Source organism: Colobus angolensis, unplaced genomic scaffold (genome assembly GCF_000951035.1).
Source record: "Colobus angolensis palliatus isolate OR3802 unplaced genomic scaffold, Cang.pa_1.0 Scaffold199, whole genome shotgun sequence".
Classification (NCBI taxonomy): domain Eukaryota; kingdom Metazoa; phylum Chordata; class Mammalia; order Primates; family Cercopithecidae; genus Colobus; species Colobus angolensis.
In genome coordinates this window covers 471311-479752 of record NW_012115143.1, presented here as the reverse complement: position 1 = coordinate 479752, position 8442 = coordinate 471311, and positions in this window count along the sequence as shown.

Here is an 8442-nt window from a genome sequence, read left to right as displayed (position 1 = left end):
GATGGTCTCGATCTCCTGACCTCGTGATCCGCCCGTCTCGGCCTCCCAAAGTGCTGGGATTACAGGCTTGAGCCACCGCGCCCGGCCCAGATTGTCTCTTTTTTAAAAAACTGTTTTTTAATCCAGTTTCTAATCAAAGGCCACAGATTGCAGTTGATTTGTATATCTCTTGAAGTCTCTTTTATCTAGAACGGTTACCTTTTTCCCTCTCCTCCCCTTGCTACCCCCTCCACATGACTTGTTGAAAGGACCCGGTCATTTATCTAGATTTGTCCCTGATTGATTTCTGGTGATATCATTTCACTTGTTACTACAAACTGGAAGTTAGAGCAGACCACTTGATATGATGCAGGTGAAACACTTTTGGGACGATATCTAGGCCATGCTGTGTACTTTAGTTTTCCCACTCTTAGTGGTGCTGAGATTGATAAGTGAGGTCAGATGGTGAATCTGAGTTCTCCATTGTTAAATTACGTGTCTCTGAAACCAGCTGTAAACCCTTTTGTACCTTTTACATTTTGAAACCACCAGCATTACTTCTGTTCAAAATAGAAATGATTATTTTTAAAACAAAGCTCACTGCAAGAAATTCCTTTTTTTTTTTAACTGAATCCGTGTTAACTATTTCATTTTTTAATGAAAACAGAGATGGGGTTTTGCTATGTTGCCCAGGCTAGTCTCAAATTCTTAGGCTCACACAGTCCTTCTGCCTTAGTCTCCCTTGTAGGTGGGATTGCAGGAATGTGCCATAATGCCCTGCTGTTTTTAATTTTAAAAACACTAATGTATATTGCTTAAGTTTTTGGAAAGTACAGAAGGATTTCCTTTTTACAAAAGAGGAATTTGAAGTTTGGAGAGATTAAAATTTACTCAAGGTAGTAGTCCTATGAAGTATTTTTGTCTAATTCCAAGGTCCATGCTTTTTCACCCTACTTTATAAGCTAGTATATAAATGTAAAATATTACTATTCTAGTAGTTATGTTACTCATATCTTCTTTGTATCTTTTTAGACAGGTAATCAGTGTCTAATAAGATAGTTTTGGAGTACCAGTAAACCAGGTTAGGTCTGTGTAGTGTGGTAGTCTATCATTAGCCATTCTGAAAGTTCAAAAATACATGAAAATCATCTCTCTTGATTTCTGGAGTTTCAAAAAAGTAACATACCTAGAACCATCATGGCAGTCTTCATTCTTAGGCCTAAAGTCTAAAAAAAAAAAAAAAATTGCAAGTTAAAAATATGAGTGTGGTTTTTTTTTTTTGATTTTTTAATGAAAACAGAGATGGAGTCTTGCCATGTTGCCCAGGCTCATCTCAAATTCTTAGGCTCAAACAGTCCTTCTGCCTTAGTCTTCCTTGTGGGTGGGATTACAGGAACATGCCATAATGCCCTGCTGTTTTTAATTTTAAAAATACTAATGTATGTTGCTTAAATTTTTGGAAAGTACAGGATTTTCAGTGAAAAGTAAATCCATCCCTGACCCTCATGCTCTCAGTTCTTTTGCCAGAGGCCATGTCTGTTAGCAGTTTCCTGGGAATCTCTCTAGAGATATTCTACATGAGTGCATATCATGAGGATAAATTCTGACATCTATATATATAAGCACCTTAGCAGTATAACCTAAAATAATACTGTTGAATGTTATTCTCCAGTTCTTATTGTTTATTTCTGTTACAAACATCTTTGTTAATTTGTATAAATTTATACAATACTGAATACCTAGTCTGTACCCAGATGATGTGCCAGGTAATGGGAATAAAACAATGAACAAGAAGGCATTCTTGCTAGCCCTCATGGAGCTTGCAGTCTGTTGGCAGAGGCAATCATTAAATGAATAATTATACTAATAATATAGCATAGATTTAGTGAATAAAATACTTTGTGTAAAATGCTTCCTGTGGATTTACCAATTTATTTCATTACATAGGCATGACTGAATAGATTTGCTAATTTATTCCTCACAATAACCCTATGGCATTGATACTAATATCATAATTCTTTTATAAATGTGGAAAACTGAAGCACAGAAAGATTAAATTACTCAAGACCACACAGCTAGTGAGTAATAGAGCTGGGTTTTATTTATTTTTTTGAGACAGAGTCTCACTCTTGTTTCTCAGGCTGGAGTGCAATGGCACGATCTCTGCTCACTGCAACCTCTGCCTCCCAGGTTCAAGCAATTCTCCTGCCTCAGTCTCCCGAGTAGCTGGGATTACAGGCACCCGCCACCATGCCTGGCTAATTTTTTGTAGTTTTAGTAGAGATGAGATTTCACTATGTTGGCCAGGCTGGTCTCGAATATCTGACCTGGTGATCCACCCACCTCAGCCTCCCAAAGTGCTGGGATTACAGGCGTGAGCCACTGTGCCTGGCCAAAAAAATTAATGTTTTAATTGGCAATAAAATATATATATTTATTGTGTACAACATGGTGCCTCGACATGTGTATATAACAAGTCCTCACTTAACATCAATAGGATCTTGGAAACTGTGACTCTAAGCGAAACAGCATGTAACAAAACTAATTTTGCCACAGGCTAATTGATATAAAAAAGAATTAAGTTCCTATGGCATATTTCTGGTCACAAAAACATCACCAAACTTCTAAACAAAGACCCCAAACACTTCTAATATTAAACATTGAAATAAATGTGAGCTATACGTAGATGTAAAAGAGTAGCCTGGGCATGGTGGCTCATACCTGTAATCCTGCCACTTTGGGAGGCCAAGGTGGGAGGACACTTGAAGCTGGGAGTTTGAGATAAGCCTAGGCTACAAAGCAAGACCCTGTCTCTACAAAAAATATAAAAAGTTGACTGAGTATGGTAGCATATACCTGTAATCCCAGCTACTTGGGAGGCTGAGGTGGAAGGATCACTTGAGCCTAGGAGTTTGAAGCTGCAGTGAGCTATGATCATGCCCCTGCACTCCACCCCAGGTGACAGAGCAAACCCCTGTCTCGGGGGGGGGGGGGGGGGGGGGGGGGGGGGGGGGGGGGGGGAAGAGCCGGGCGTGGTGGCTCACGCCTGTAGTCCCAGCACTTTTGGAGGCCAAGGCAGGCGGATCACGAGGTCAAGAGATCTAGACCATCCTGGTCAAAACAGTGAAACCCTATATCTACAAAAAAAATACAAAAGTTAGCTGGGTGTGGTGGTACATGCCTGTAGTGCTAGCTACTTGGGAGGCTGAGGCAGGAGAATCGATTGAACCCGGGAGGCGGAGGTTGCAGTGAGCTGAGATCATGCCACCACGCTCCAGCCTGGCAACAGAACAAGACTCTGTCCCAAAAAAAAAAAAAAGAATAATAAAAGCAGGATATTTGCCTGATTTTTGGTGAATCAGTGGGTGACCACAGTCACACTGGTGGTGGGTTAAATCAAGGAATAAATGTTTCCAAAGCAAAAATTTTAAGGAGCACTGCCTACTACCATGTGGTTAAAAATCAACAAATATGACAGGTGGGTGCTTTCATACCACATTGTTTATTGTCGTGCATACTTCACACATTTTTATTTTACAATAATTTGTATTTATCCACTCTTTTATTTTCCAACCTCTTTATTCCAGTTCTGTGTTCAGGTGGTCAGAGCAGCTAAGTTTACAAGGTGGAAACCAACCCTGGACAGGACGCCATTCCATCACAGGATGCACTCAGACACACACACACGCACTCACCAAGACTGTGACCATTTAGACACCCGGTTCACCCATCAGGCACATCTTTGGGGTGTGGGAGGAAACTAGAGACCTGGAAGAATCCCATGAAGGAATAGGGAGAACTCCCATGAAGGAATAGGGAGAACATACAAGCTCTATGTAGACAGTGGCCTCAGCTGGATATAATTTACTTTTTCTCATTAATGTTATAACAGCATGGTATTGAATGAAACAACATTTTTTGAGGACCTGCTGTACCTTGTGGAATAGCTAGATGGAACTAACATATGTATTATAAGTTTTTGTGGTGAGAACACATAAATCTTGCATCGCTTTCTAATGTCCCAGAAGATGTTCATGTAGGTAAAAAATCGGTTTATAATGATCTGAGTCTCAAACCAAATTTGTTTAACATATACACACGGTATTTTATTTTTTTTCCCTGAGGTAAGGTCTCACTCTGATCCCCCAGGCTGGAGTGCAGTGGCATGGTCTTGGCTCACTGCAACCTCTGCCTCCTGGGTTCAAGTGATTCTTGTGTCTCAGCCCCCTGAGTAGCTGGGATTACAGGCATGGACCCCCAAACCCAGCTAATTTTTTTTTTTTTTGTAGAGATGGGGTTTTGCCATGTTGGCCAGACTGGTCTTGAACTCCTGGACTCTAACGATCCACCTGCTTCTGCCTCCCAGATGCTGGGATTGCAGGCATGAGCTACTGCACCTGTCAACACAGAGTATTTTTTTGCATGAAGCATAGTTACCGTGTAAATCAAGGGATTGTGCTTTCTTTGATTCAGAAAGATTATTGAGTTGGTCACTATTTTGGGAAATTATATTGCCGACAGCAATGCTGTTTGTGTTTGTTTGTTTTGAGCCAGAGTCTTACTCTGTCACCCAGGCTGGAGTGTGGTGGCATGATCTCGGCTCACTGCATCCTCTGCCTCCTGGATTCAACCAATTCTCATGCCTAAGCTTCCTTAGTATGTGGGACTACGGGCATGCATCACCACACCTGGCTAATTTTTATATGTTTAGTAGAGATGGGATTTCACTATGTTGGCCAGACTGGTCTTGAACTTCCATCCTAAGGTGATTCGCCTGCCTCAGCCTCCCAAAGTACTGGAATTATAGGCATGAGCCACCATGCCCAGCCTATTCATGGTATTTAAAAATCAACAATATCACATACCTGTCTATATTCGTCTGATTTTGTAGTAGTCACATTTATAGTTTTATCCTTCTAATATAGTCATGTCTGAGCATTTATATGTTGATATACATGTAATTTTATAATTCACTTTCATTTAATTAATTAATTTATTTATTTTTATTATACTTTAAGTTCTAGGGTACATGTGCATAACGTACAGGTTTGTTACATATGTATACTTGTGCCATGTTGGTGTGCAGAAATTTTTCATTTTTATTATAGTTAGCACATTATATTGATATTTGAAGTTTTACATGTGTAAGTAAGTTACAGTAGCTCTGCATTTTATTTCAGGAAGGATAAGAAGGTTATTACAAAATACTTACAATAAAAAGGGGGTACAAAATATCTTAAAAGAAAAAATTGTGACAGTGGGGGAAGCTGGCTGATCAGAACACCAGGGATTGTTATAATAATCCTTCTATTTTTATGTATGAATGAAAATTTCCACAATGATATGTTTTAGGAAAAAAGAGTTGAGTCTGATGTGATTGAGAATTGCTGCTCTACAGTGTGCCTCAGAAATAGCCATAATTGGGATAAGTGTTATAAAGAAGGGACAGGGTTTCAGAAGAGCAGTGCACAGTGAGGGGTATGACCTAGTCTGGGAGATGAGGGAGTGCTTTCCTAGGCAACTGACATTTGGACTGAGATTTGAAGGATGAGTAATTAACTAGATGAAAAGGAGTAAGCTTTCCAAGGAGAGGGACCAGCACATGAAAAAGCCCAAAGGTGGGAGGTGTGTGGTAGGTGGGAAGAACTGAAAATGCCATTTTGTCTGATCACAGAGACCTACAAGAAAGTAGCTCAAACCTATGTAATACACATTAGCAAGTGTTCTTTCAAGTGGGTATTGTAAGACATTTTAAATATTTTGATTTATATCTTAGATAATTAGATGCCTTTGAAGGGCTTTTAATAGTGAGGGACAAAGGCATTAAACATAAGCATGCATGAGAATGGTTTTTTTATTGTATGGTTGAGCAAATCATTATGTGTGTGTTTAGATGGAGGCACCATAAAATTGAAGTAGGCTGGAATGCCAAGCCACCTCATGAACAGCTGCCATTCTAGAGTCACCCAGGTCCCAGCAGACTTTGTCACTAAACCTAGGGCCTCCTACTCCATTGCATGATTGAGGATATGTCTTCTTTGATAAGTCTGACCTGATTGAGTGTTGCTTGGAGCCATTCAAACAGGCTGGTGGGTCACAAAAGTGCAAACATGGGAGTCCTGTTCTGGTCATAGGCTGAGTAAGCTCCTCGTGGCCAATGCCCCCACAGATAACAATTATTACATCTGTACGGAAATACATAAAACCAGTAAAATCTACTGGAGAGTTACAAAAAACCAGGCAGATTCTAGAGGGGAGTTAACACAAGAATGGGACTACTTGGAGTAATTTCCCATTTTCATGGCTTCTAACATTAGGGCAGGCCCTGATCTGTGTCATGTAGGGTGCTTAAAATTCCAATAGTAAACTTCAGTCTTTGTGGCCTGAAGAACCAGAAGATAAAGCTCAAGCAACTACAGCTGTAGGGAAGTGAGAGGAGAATCCTGGAAAGCAGAGAGAGAGAAGAAGCATCAGACTCTGTGAATAAACTCTGCCCAGATCTCGGCAGACCGCTGAATTATGCATATGTGGAGCAGACTCCAAAGAAGCCCAGCTAAGGATGAAATAACTGAAGATTTCATTGCTGCCTAGGAGACAGATTTGTAGTTTGAGTTAACCAAGTTAGATACTACGAAAACAAAAGTGAAAAAAAACAAAAGTTAATACTCTTCAGAGGAATATAAAGGACTCTAGAGTTGCTGCAACATAACATTCAAAATATCAAGGATATATTCCAAAACTACTCACATACAAAGAAACAGGGAAATGTAACCTATTCTCAAGCTAAATGACACTCTAGACTTAAAATGCTCAAATGCTGGGATTAGCAGGAAATGATTTTAAACTTTTATAACTGTGCATTAGTAAAGGAAATAAAAATGATATAAAGGAAAATGTACTCATAAAGAATGAGTGTGAAACTAAGATAACTAAATAGACATTCTAGAACTGAAAAATATGATATCTGAAATAAAAATTTAAACTGGATGAGGCCTAATGGAAGAATGGAGATGACAGAGGAAAGCATCCTTGAAATTAAACTTGAAGAAAGAGTGAGAGGGAAAAAGAAATACATCCTCAGTGACCTGGGATCAATATTTTAAAAACCCAGCACATTTAATTGAAATCTGGAAGGGAGAAGAAGAACAATGAGAAAAAAAAAAATGTTTAAAAATGTAATGGCTGAAAATTTCCCAAATTTGGTGAAGGACATACATTGATCGATTCAGTAAGCTCAGCAAACTCCAAGAAAGATAAAAATAAGAAAACCACAGAAACCTCAAGAATTTTAATATGAAGAAAACTATGGGTGGATGCCTTATAGTTAAACTATTGGCAGACAAAAGGAAAAATCTAGAAAACAGCAAAGAAAACAACATATTAGATACAAAGAGACAATTCCGTTTACCACTGACAAATCATCAGAAACAGTGGAGGCCAGAAGAGAATCCTTAAAGTGCTGAAGGAAAAAACATGTCAGCCCAGAATTTCAGATTCAGCAGAATAGCCTTCAAGAAAGAATATGGGGCCAGGTGCAGTGGCTTATGCCTGTAATCCCAACACTTTGGGAGGTTGATGCGGGGATGACCAGAGGTGAGGAGTTTGAGTCCAGCCTGGCCAACATGGTGAAACACCATCTCTACTAAAAATACAAAAAAATTAGCCAGGCATGATTACTGGCACCTGTAATCCCAGGTACTTGGGAGGCTGAAGCAGAAGAATCGCTTGAACCCAGGAGGCGGAGGTTGCAGTGAGCTGAGATGACACCACTGCACTCCAGCCTGGGTGACAGAGCAAGACTCTCTCAAAAAAAAAAAAAAAAAAAGAGAAATAATATGAAATAAAGATATTGTAAGATAATTCATTGCTAGTAGATCTGCACTATAAGAAATGCTAAAAGAAGTTCTTCAGGCTGTAGGGAAATGATACCAGATGGAAAGTTGAATCTTCAGAAAGCAATGAAGGTTAGAACTTGTAAATATCTGGATAGATATTTTGAAACTTTCTTTTTCATTTCTCAAAAAAATGACTATAGCACAAAAAAGCATCATCTTGGGGGTTCATTACATATGGTAGATATAAAACATATCCCATAAAGGATGGGATGATGGGTGAGGGTAAATGGGCCTATATGGTTGCAAGGTTTTTACATATTACCTGTAGTGGTACTTTTTTTTTTTTTGAAACAGAGTTTCATTCTTGTCATTCAGGCTGGAGTACAGTGGCGCCATCTCTGCTCACTGCAACCTCTGCCTCCTGGATTCAAGCGATTCTCCTGCGTTAGCCTCTCGAGTGGCTGGGAGTACAGGCGCCACCTCCGTGCCCAGCTAATTTTTGTATTTTCGGTAGAGACAGGGTTTCACCTTGTTGGTCAGGCTGGTCTCAAACTCCTGACCTCAGGTGATCCACTCATCTTGGCCTCCCAAAGTGCTAGGATTACAGGCATGAGCCACCATGCCTGGC